Consider the following 12,156-nt stretch of genomic DNA (forward strand, 5'->3'; position numbering starts at 1 on the left):
TAATGAATAGGAAACCATTTAGTGCTATATTACATATATATACTTTTTCTTTATTTTTACATATATGGAAACTTTCTAATTTAGGATTACCATACTTATTATCTCTAATTAAACAAATAAAGGTAGCCGGAATTGGACTAATTAATCTAGTGAATGGGACACCTGGGTGGCTCAGCAGTTGAGCATCTGCCTTCACACAGAGCCATGATCCCGGAGTTCTGGGATTGAGTTCCATATCCGGCTCCCTGCATGGAGCCTGCTTCTCCCTCTGCCTGTGTCTCTGACTCTCTCTCTGTCTGTGTCTCTTATGAATAAATAAATAAAATCTTAAAAAATAAAATAATCTAGTGAAACTTGCAGATATATATTTATATATATTTATTATATATATTTATTATATATATATCTTTTTATTTTTAAGAGATGGGGAGAGGGAGAGAGAATTCTAAGCATACTCCATGCTTAGCATGGAGCCAACTGTGGGGCTCGATCCCACAACCCTGAGATTATGACTTAAGCTGAAATTAAGAGTCAGACCCTTAACTGGCTGAACCACCCAGGCGCCCATTTGCAGTTTTATTTTCAATCAGTGATTCCGATAACATAGATTTTCATCTCCTTCTGACAAGTTCAATGACTGAATTTTTGAAAATAGTCTTTAGCTGTGTTTTAGATATTGGCATACTAATTGTTGCTGCATGAAGCTACTATATAGTTTCTGAACACTTACTATGCTAAGTACTTTAAATGTATAGTGTCACTTAATCTAATAAAAAACCTAGGTGATAAATATAATTATTCTTCTGATGATGACTATGCTGAGTCTCAGAGAAGAAAATTAAATTTTGCAAGGTTGCCCAGTTGATAGAAAACTGAGGTACCTCAGCTTCAAACTCATTAATTTTTATTTCTAAAGTTAATTTTCCTTTCTACATATGAAATATCTTTAAAAAACCTCATACATGTAGTTAGTTGTATAAGTAGTATATTAATTGAGTTGTGGTTAAATAGAAGACATATTTAATGGTCCCAATTTATGGTCCATAAATAGATGTTCCATAGGTGGTGGAAAACGTCTGCCATATGTTGCTAAAGATCATGTTCATGATGTTCATATATTATTATTATTATTATTATTACTATTATTTTTGCTTGAGTGATTAATTACTGAGAGGGTTGTTGACAATATTGATACTCATCCAAACTAATACAGACTCCTTAATTATCTTCAAATATCTCAAATTGTGGTGATTTCACTACCAACTGTTTTGATTCATTTTTTATTTAGCCACATAGGTATTGTTCATAGATTATGAGCTCCCATAATATAAGAAATACAATTATATGACTAGTTTTAAAAGCTACTTACATAGTACTCCATGAAAATAATTTATCATTTTTTCTTAATTCTTCTTCTCTAATCTTTCTTGGTTGACAATTTCTTATAATTCAGTTATCTTTTGAAATGCCTCAGATAATTTTAATGACTGTCCAGTCTTATGATTATTCATTCAAAACTCTACTACATCATTCTACTTGAAAGAAAGAAGAAAGAGAAAGAAAGAAAAAGGAAGAAAGAAAGAAAGAAAGAAAGATAGAAAGAAAAAAGAAAGATAAGAGAGAGGGAGAGAGAGAGAGAAAGAAAGGAAATCAATTTTTTTTCCTGAGGACTTATTGTTATCAAATTATTGTGCTTTGCTTTATTTTGTTGGTTTTTACCTGTCTCCTTCCTTTTTAATTTTTTTTAGATTTTTAAAAAAATAATTTATTTATTTGAGACAGAGAGAGACAGCACAAGCAAGGAGAAGAGTCAGAGGGAGAGGGAGAAGCAGACTCTCCACTGAGAAGGGACCCCAACAAGGATCAATCCCAGGACCCTGGAATCATGCCCTGAGCCAGAGGCAGATGCTTAACTCACTGAACCACCCAGGCATCCTGTTATTTCTCTCCTTACACTAGAAGATAAACTATGTCAGAACAGAGACTTTGTCATTCTGTTCATCTTGGTGGCCCTAGAATCTGGAGCAATGACCGACCACAAAAGTGTTCAATAAATTTTTATTGAGCAAAAAATGATGAATAATACTAATAAATCCAATTTTTTTCAGATTTTATTTCAAATTTTAAGGGGAAAATATAGTTTTGTATTTAATTATTTAATTTTAATGATTCCAAGACACATCCTGATTCATCATCACCTTCCTTTTTGCTTTGTATTTCTATTTCTTCCTTTTATTTTGTGCTTTTTTTTTTTTTTTGGCCTTTTTTCCGATTTATTTCTTTCATTTTTCTTTTTCCCATTTTTATGGCAATGGTGGATTTTTCTGAGGTTGGCTGATTAAACTCATTGTCATTTCTAATGCCTGTCAGTGGAGTTTGCAAAGGAAGAAATTAAAATGGCAAATTCAATAGCTCAAGGTCAGATATTAATGTTCATTCATATGTATAGGCACTGTAGATGCAAATGATGGTGTTGGGTTTTTCTGAGAGTATCATCGTGGAGCTTTTATTGTTTTGTTATTATGAAGATAAGTCATCATAGGGATCAACCTACTCTTTGCATTCACTTTAATAAGTTTCTTTATTGTTGCCCAGAAATGTGCATCAGCATAGAATGTAAGCCACTGCTCCCTTAATCTTCCATTCAGGAAATGAGTGTTCCTCAATGAAATATTAATACCTTTTCCTTTCAGCCCTAAAGATAGGGCCTATTTTTATTGGCCCCTTCTGATTACTGCTAATAATGAAAGAGTCTGTTTATTAAAATAAAAAAGACTTGCAAGTAGGGGTTCTGGTTATTAGTAACATGCCAGCATTGTATTTGACATTGTTTTGATTGGTAGAGAAAACATAAAGTAGGATAAAGAAACAACAAATTACAACACAAAAGCAGTGTGTGTGCTAAGACTAAAGTCCAGGACAATTCAACAGAAATTGATGATACATTTAGTCTGACTCCTGAAAACTAAGTGAGATTGTGTCTAGCTATGCCTAGATTGACATAAATTCTGCTTATGCGTATGAATAAATTTCCATAACAATAAATGTTTCAAGTTATGTGGTTACTAATCATAGAGAACTTCTCATTAGCATATAAGATCCTGTCATTAGCAAATTCATTCGTTCAATAGACAGCTATTAATCGCTTATAACAACAACACAATAGGCCATGTTTTAAGCTCTAGAAATATGATGGTAAACTATCCCAAACTCCTGTCCTCGTGGAAGAAGGAAGATGTAATAAAAATGAAAACAAAAATATCATCACTTCAGAGTGCAATAATGGCTTTGCAAAATGAGTATACATGGTGGGTGCTGTTAGAGCTATTTTAGTTACAGTGGTCAGGACAAGCTTGTGTGAAGAGGTGACCTTTGAGAACAGATATGAATAATAAGGTAGCTATGCACACCACCAGAGAACAGCATCTGCAGTGAAGGGAATAAGGTACAATGGAAGTGGTATTCCTGGAATAGAAAGAAGACACACATGGCTGGAGTATCTAGATTGCCAAGGGGAAAATAATAAGAATTGAAGCTGATGGGTAAGTAGGCACCAGGCTATGTTGACCCCTGTAGAATAATATTTTAAAAGGTGAATTTTATCATAACTTTAAAACAAGTTAGCGGAATATTTTAATCATGAGAATGAAATGATTTTATGTACTTTTGAAGTTTTGTTTTTTTATTTTTATTTATTTTTTAAAAGATATTATATATTTATTTGAGACACAGAGAAAGCTAGAGAGATCACAGAGGGAGAGGGAGAGGCCGACTTTCCTCTGAGAAGAGAGCTCCATTCAGGACTCAATCCCAGGACTCTGAGCTCATGACCTGACTCGAAGGCAGATGCTTAACCAACTGAACCACCCAGGTGTCCCTGAAGTTTTATTTTAAGATCATGCTGCCTATTGTATGGAGAGTGGACTATAACATGATAAGTATAGAAGTGAATAGACCAGTTAAGAGGAGATATTGGTTGTGCAAGTGAAAAATAATGTTGATCTGGAGTGGTGGGAAGCAGTGTAAATGGTGAAAAGTGGTCAGATGGATAAGAACCAACCGAAATTAATGGTGGATGGCATGTGTGGAGGAAAATGAAAGTAATCAAGAATGACCATAGCCATTACAAAGTAAGAAGACTGATACAGATTTAAATTATATAGCTTAAATTCCTTAGAAATAAATTTGTTGTGTACCTTGTTTTAGGTATTATATATTTTCTTTAAATATTGGTGACCATTGAAACTTGTTTTCTGTGACCCCAGGGATAGATCCTGATGAATACTGTGTGTATTGATTTTTGAAGACAATTTGAAAATATATGGCAGCCCAACTTTTTGTATCCTGTTTTCCATATGTATGTCTATATCTATGTACATATATAGAGAATTTAAGTCTTGAGTAGCTTTTGAGAGTTTTTACCAAAACCCCTTATGTTGAGAATTAATGATAAATGCAAAATATCGAAGAATTATCAGCCTAAATGATTGGTAACAGTTCTGTAATTTTATGTGACATTTTATTTTATAGTGATAAAAGGAAACATACTGGAGCACTGGAAAAAATCAATAATAAACATTAATCGAAGGGCTCTGTAAAAAAAGAGGCTAAGATGTGCTTTTTAAAGTTCATTTATCAGAGGACAAAGAGAAAAAGATTTTATCTTACATAGTAATCTGTGTGGAACATTTCTAATGGGACTAATTCACAGATGATAACATTTGTCCATAATGGTCTGGCTCACTTAAAAAATGACTGACTACATAGTAGGTCCTAACATTTAATGTTTGCATTACACAGTTTTTCCAAGGGCCTATATGTCTCCAGATAATCTTGGAATTTACCTGAGTATTGTCTTATGCTTGTGCAACTGATATTGCCTGATTTTCATTTCCTTTCAATTGTGATAATAATTCACTTTTCTGGAATGAAGTAATATTTTATTTCCCCATTGGTGTTAATAAGAGCAAATCTTTGCAAGAAGCATATTTTGATTAAAGATTCAGCTCTTTGCAGCCCATCTTCATTTTAAAATTCAATGTTGTTAATCTACAATTCTTCCCTGTGGTATTTTTTATTACCACTACAAACTGGTATTCAAATCATTTTTTCTTAAACTGTGAAGACATATGGTGGTTTTAATAAATGGATTTTTTAAAGTGTGTTAATCTTTACAATGTACAATGAAACACAGTTTTTCTATAACTACTTCATTCCTTGTATATTATATTATGCTAATAGCAAGAGTTAGACAAACTCATTTGTATAAATCTAGATTCATATAATTATTTTATATAAAGTATGAATATCTCCATGTTGATATAATGCCAATTATATCAGCAATGAAAAGTCTATGAGGGAAAACCTCAAAATCTCTACAGTAAAACTAATTTGTTTTTAGTATAAGAGCAAAATAGTATTTGTAGACATTTCTTTTTTAATAAAAATTCAGATGAAGCAGATATGTTCTCATATGTCTCCTCTTGCATCTGAAATACAGCTTGGCTTAAATCAAAGGAATGGGAAAGGTAATCCAGCTAATTAGCATAAAGGTAGATTATAACTGTCCAATTTTCAGGAAATGCAATAAGGAGATCTGGAGATAATCCATAATAACAAGGATTAGCTGGGGCTCCTGAGTGGCTCAGTCAGTTAAGCATCAGCCTTTCAGTTTTGGCTCAGGTCATGATCTTAGGGTCCTCAGATCTAGCCCTGCTTGAGTTCCATGCTCAGCGTGGAGTCTGCTTGATATTCTCTCTCTCTCACACCCTCTGTCCCTCCCCCTGGCTTGCATACATTCTCTTAAAAATAAATAAACCAATAATACATTTATAATAAGGATTAGCCAATGATTAGTCATCATAATTCACCTCAAGCTAAAAATATCACATGCCCTTATTAAGGCTGAACAAATGTAATGCATGGAGATATGCTTACATTCAAGTAATTCCTGCATAAGATTTTTAAGAAAGCTTTTACATATAGTAGAGCAAATGAAAAGTCATCTGAACTTCTGTTGTCATCTAGTGTCTCAGAGATATGATCTACTCCAGTGTAGCTTTCCCTCAATTATTATGCAAGTAGTGTGTACTAAACTCTGTGGTAGGTGTTGGAAATACAAAAGTGAACTAGATGGGAATATTTCTAGCCCTCATGGATTTTACATTTTAGTGCACTAGGAAAAGGAAACATGTAACCAATTAAAAATAAAAATGGTAAAGGTTTCTAACTAGAAATGATAGAGATTAATATTGGCTAAGACTACTTGGGATAAATGTTCACAGAAGTTTGGTTTAAGGAAAAGATAGTTAATCTGAGCTCTTCAGGAAAAGAAGGAGCCAGACATGAATTGTTAAGTTCAATTCAGTAAAACATTTTATTAGAAAATGAAAGAATTTGTAAAATTAAAAGCAAAACAAAACAAGTTTCATTTGGTCTTAATTACTGTGAGATTCATTTGAAATGATCAGTTTAGAAGAATGTAAACTTATAATTTAGCATTCTTGCAAAAAATGTATATTCCATGTGAACTATTAAGCTAAGAGAAAAGTATGTTTACTGTTTTTAGCCAAATGCACTTGGCTAAGGGAGTCAAATAACTCTTTGTCTTTTCAGTGATTTCACTCTAGAAGTTAACAATGTCTAGGTGACACAGCAATCTGATATTAACACTTTGTGGTCAGTTTGACAAGGTGATATACTGTATTTTACACACAAAAAATTTTTTAAACCATTAGAGATGTCCACTTTTTATAAAATTAAGTTTGAAAATTTTTTCCTAGTTATAGAAATAATATAAATATTGTCAAACAATAAAAAGAAATAGGGAGAAGTGAAAACATCTTTTAGAAACTAATCCAGTGTCATTACTGTTAATAATTTATGTATGAGTATGCTGATTTATTCCTAGTAAAATATGAATATACTGATTTATTTTATAACCTACTACTATTCTCTTAAAAATATAATAATCCACACTTTTTTTTTTTTAAGAGAGAGAGGGAGAGAGGGGTAGGAGTAGTAGGGGGAGAAAGAGAGAGAGTATCTTAAGTAAGCTGCAGGTCCAGCTTGGAGCTCGACATCATGACCTGACATCATGACCTGAGCGGATACAAAGAGTCGGTTGCTTAAAAGACTGAGCCACCCAAGCGTCCCAATTTAATAATCTACACTTTTATTTATTTATTTTTTAATTTTTATTTATTTATGATAGGCACACAGTGAGAGAGAGAGAGAGGCAGAGACACAGGCAGAGGGAGAAGCAGGCTCCATGCACCGGGAGCCCGACGTGGGACTCGATCCCGGGTCTCTAGGATCGCGCCCTGGGCCAAAGGCAGGCGCTAAACCGCTGCGCCACCCAGGGATCCCAATAATCTACACTTTTAAGTCAAGCTATATAATACATCACATTGTATCTGCACAATAATTTATTTATTTATCTATTAATCGTCATTTAGCTTTTTATATTTTTTAATGATTGTAAACAATGCAGCATTCAGGATTCTTGTTATATATAAAATTTTGGTATATATCAAATCATTCCTTCTGATAAATTTCTGGACACGATATTTTCATTCAAAACACCCCCATATTATGTTTATATCTATGGCTAACTATCCTTTAGAAAGAAATATTTTTGTTCATTTATTTTTTAACCAAAAGAGAGTATTACTTTGTTTTTAACTAATTAATTAATCTATTTATTTACTTTGCCAATATTTGAAGTGAACTATGTACTTTTTAAAACTGTAATTAATTTTTAAAAAAAATATTGATGAGTAAGCTTAAATATCTTTACCTGGTCTGTCATGAATTACCTCCATATACCTTAAAGCATTTTTCTGTTGAGGTATTTCTTTGAATCAGGACAAATGAGGTTATGTGTAGTAATCCCCAAATCTCTTGATTTTAAAACAAGAAAACTTTATCTCTCTTTCATGTCACAAGGGGATGAACACATGACAGCATCCATTGGCCCTACTACAAATCTAAAAAAGGTCTCTAAACCCCACATTGTTTTCATAATGTAGTGATACAATATGAAACTCATAATTGTGAGGTTGCTAGGGAAGGGGAAGAGAAACCTGGGGTATTCCAAGACTGTTTTTTCAAGAATATGTTTAGAAGTGGTTTATATTTCACATGTCATTGGCCAGAAATAAGTCACTTGATCGTCAAATTTGTCTCAAGGGAGGCTGAGAAAAATGTGATGAGGTATGTCTACACTGCAGTTGTGGTGTTTTTGGTTCTATGCTTGCAAGATCCATCCTGCCTAAAGATTAAAGAACTACTACTACTACTACTGACAATGATAATAATAAGTATTATTACTGTTAGCCTTATAGTTTAATATTTTCTTACTCTTTCTACAAATCAAATGACTTCAGCATGTTCATTAAGAGAAGAACAATTCTGCAGATTTAGTTTTCCTACATACGAATGCAGTTATTTTAATACATTTCATCATAATAATATAAAATATGTCAGTTCACCAGATTCCTTCTTATTAATTTAAAAACTAATGCCCTGTGGCATTGAAATTTGAGCTATACCAAGAGAATAATTTGACACCAATGAAAGTAGTAATTTGTCATTTGTTACAATTTTACTGGAAATGTGATAGTTTATTATGTGCTAACACCTTTCATTGGTGCTCATACTACCTAGGTGAATAAGGCAAAATTTCTGTCTCCTGTATTCATGTGTAGTACATTGAATGGTGGCACCTTAGAAAGAGATGTTCATGTTCTAATTCCCAGAATCTATGCATGTTTCCATATTTTGAAAAGAAGGGTTTTTACAGATGTAATTAAGTGAACAATCTCCAAATGACACCATCTAGGATTATCAAGGTAGGGCCTAAATCTAATGACAAATGACTATAAGAGAAAGACAGAGGGAGATTTGACATAGACAGAAGAGGAGAATATAAACAGAGGAGGAGGGAATATTAAGAAAGAGTCAGAAACTGGAGCTAAGAAGCCATAAACCAAGGATCACCTGGAGTAACCAGTGCTGGAAAAGCCAAGGAAGGACTCTCCCCTTTAGAAGGAGTAGGGTCCTGCTAACATCTTGATTGTGTATTTTTGTCCTTGAAAATTGTTTGAGAACAATTTTCTGTCGCTTTAAGATATTAAGTTTGTGTTACTTTGTTGCAGCAGTCCTAGACAACGAAAATAGGCACAGTTCATATTCTCATAAAGCTCAGTGTGGTGAAGAATTCAGATATGTATATATAGACATAGAGATAGAGATATAGAAATATATATGTATATAATATAACATTTATTGAAACTGGAAATACCACTGTGAAGCACTTTTAAAAAAGATTTATTTATTTGAGAGAGAGAGAGAGAGAGAGAGAGAGCATATGTGAGTGGAGGAGGGGCAGAGGGAGAGGCAGAGAGAGAATCTCAGGCTCCATACCCAGAGAGAACCTAACTGTGGCGGGGCATCAACCCGGGATCCCAAGATCACCACCTGAGCCAAAACTAAGAGTCAGATATTTAACCAACTGCACCCACCCTGGTGCCCCTGTTTTTCTTAAATTACAATGAGTCGACAAGACAGTCAGTGCTGAGATTATTCATTAGCATTAAGAGATCCTTTGTTTTCGACCTCTTACTCTCACCTCTGTGTTCTCAGTGGTTGTAGATCCTTTATGATAGGCTTTTTGGATTCTTTTGTTGATAACCTCCATGTGAATCCTTGTTACTTGTTCTCTTTGTGTTTTAGTCTCTGCCATTTCTTAAGCATATTTTACTTATTTATTTATTTGAGAGAGAGAGAGAGAGAGAGCATGAGACAGCGAGAAGAGAGCATGAGCAGGGCAGAGGGAGAGGAAGAAGCAGACTCCCCACTGAGATGGAAGACTGATGTGGGGCTTGATCTCAAGACCTCAGGTTCATGACTTGGGCTGAAGGCAGATGCTTAACCAACTGAGACACCCAGGAGCCCCTGTCTGTACCATTTGTTACATGTGCACACATGCACACACAGTACCTTGTGAAATATATAAAGCAGTTAGTGCAGTGCCTTGCACATAATAAAAGCTTAATGGAAGAGTTTTGTAAAAATATGGTTAGTGAATATTATTTATACAATGTAAACATATTTGAAGTGTGTGACATTTTTAAAGTGATATAATTGTTTCGCTTGTGAATTTAAGTACAGTTTCAGCCTCCACTTAATCTCCACAATGGATAAATTTCTTGGACTTCTTGTTTGTGGCTTGTATCTTTTTCCAAATATGATCAATAAATGACTCAAAGTGATGGGACTTCTTTTAACGAAGTTTGAAAAACTGCAGAAATTTTCAAGGAACTTGATTTTGATGCACAAAGTTGATGAAAAACTACTCTGCAGGAAACTCAATTTCAAGATGTAAAAGTGTTGCTAGGCTTATTGATTTGAACTGTATCTTCACCCTGGGATGCCACTTACTTAACAAACTTTCTACTTTGTTTCTCTGTGTATGGAAGAAACAGAAAAAAAATAAAGAATTCATTTTATAAGTTTAATAATATAATATTACTCAAATTATAGCAAGTTGTTAACTTAATGAACCCTTTAAGAAGGTGAAGAGGTAATAAGTTGTCAACTTGATATTAACTAACATAGTAGTAATGATAAGTAAAAGGAGATAAAACATGTTCAATTAGAATAAAACCTAATGCAAGTCAATACTCGAAAGAAGATATTGTTTTAATACAGTATTTAGTATTTAATACAGTATTTAATACAGTATTTAGTACAGTATTCAATATTTACTTATTTATTTAGTATTATTTATATATTAATACAGAATTTGGTACAGTATTTAGTATTTAATACAGTATTTACATAATATTTTATTTAACCTACCTGATTTCATAGAGAGCTTGCTTGACAGTTCAACAAATTGCATGAACAAGATCTGGCTCTACCTAGATTTTGAGTCATTGCATATCAAATATTCAGGAACTCTGTGAAAACGTCTATCACAACACTTCAGGATGTTCTTAAGCCCTTAGGAGTCTCCTGTGTAACTTAATAGTGGAGTGGGTAGAAATTTTAATATCCATAAACTTGGGATGAGTGCAGGGCAAAATATTACCCTCAAAAATAGGGCCAAAAGAAATGGATTCTCCTTCATAGTAAGCAGCCAGGGGAATGGATCTCAGAACATTAGTTTTAATAAGAAGTAAGTGATGAAGGATAAAAATTCCTGGTCACTGTCTTGCCTGGTGTTACTTTAAGTAGAATGAAGGCAGCTCTAGGGCACAATAAGACAAAGTTGCAAAAGGAAAGTAGTAGTGAAACCAAAGTCACAGTTAATCCATATCTTTGGTCTAATAGTTCTGCTTCAATGTACCCTTATGCTTAGTATAAATGACTGTTCTTTTCCAGGTCACAATTTTCATACGGTATGCTAATTCACAATATTAAACTCTTCCTCCCTTCCTTCCTCCCTTCCTTCCTTCCTCCCTTCCTTCCTTCCTTCCTTCCTTCCTTCCTTCCTTCCTTCCTTCCTTCCTTCCTTCTTACAACATATTTTTCAAGTACCCACAATGTGACTAGAAGGTCTTTGAGTAAATATCAGTGACACAAAGATAAGTAACACAGTCTTTGCTCTGAAGGAGCCTTTATTCTAGATCAGGAGACATATAAATACAGGTAAACAGATACTTTTTAATGGAATGTGGTCAAGATTAAAATGAAAGCCTGTTGAGAAAGCTAAGGTACCAGAACTGTGGGGTAGGTATTCTCACGGAAAAAAAGAATTCAGTGTCAAGGTAGGTGATCCTTATACAGTGATTTTCATACAAGGTTTTAATGCTTATACATGCTTTCCATTCTTTGGAAACTTATATGAAGAAATACATTGTAAAGGTGAATGGTTATATGTAACTGTAACTGTAGCAGAGCTAAAATGCTAACATTTAATTATTGGAAAACAAACAACCCAAAGGGACTTAGTAGAGTGTTCTATAAGCTTTAAAGTACATTACCACTGAATAAACAATGGGAGTTCCTAAACTGAAGTGAAATATTAAAGGACTTAATATTCAAAATACATTTTTCATTTTATTTTTCCTATTTCATTGGTTCAATACTCAAAGTAAAATTTTTATTTAATAATAGTCAAACATAATGAGAAAAAAAATCAAAGAGAAA

The sequence above is a fragment of the Canis lupus genome, chromosome 28, assembly GCF_048164855.1.
Source record: "Canis lupus baileyi chromosome 28, mCanLup2.hap1, whole genome shotgun sequence".
Lineage (NCBI taxonomy): Eukaryota > Metazoa > Chordata > Mammalia > Carnivora > Canidae > Canis > Canis lupus.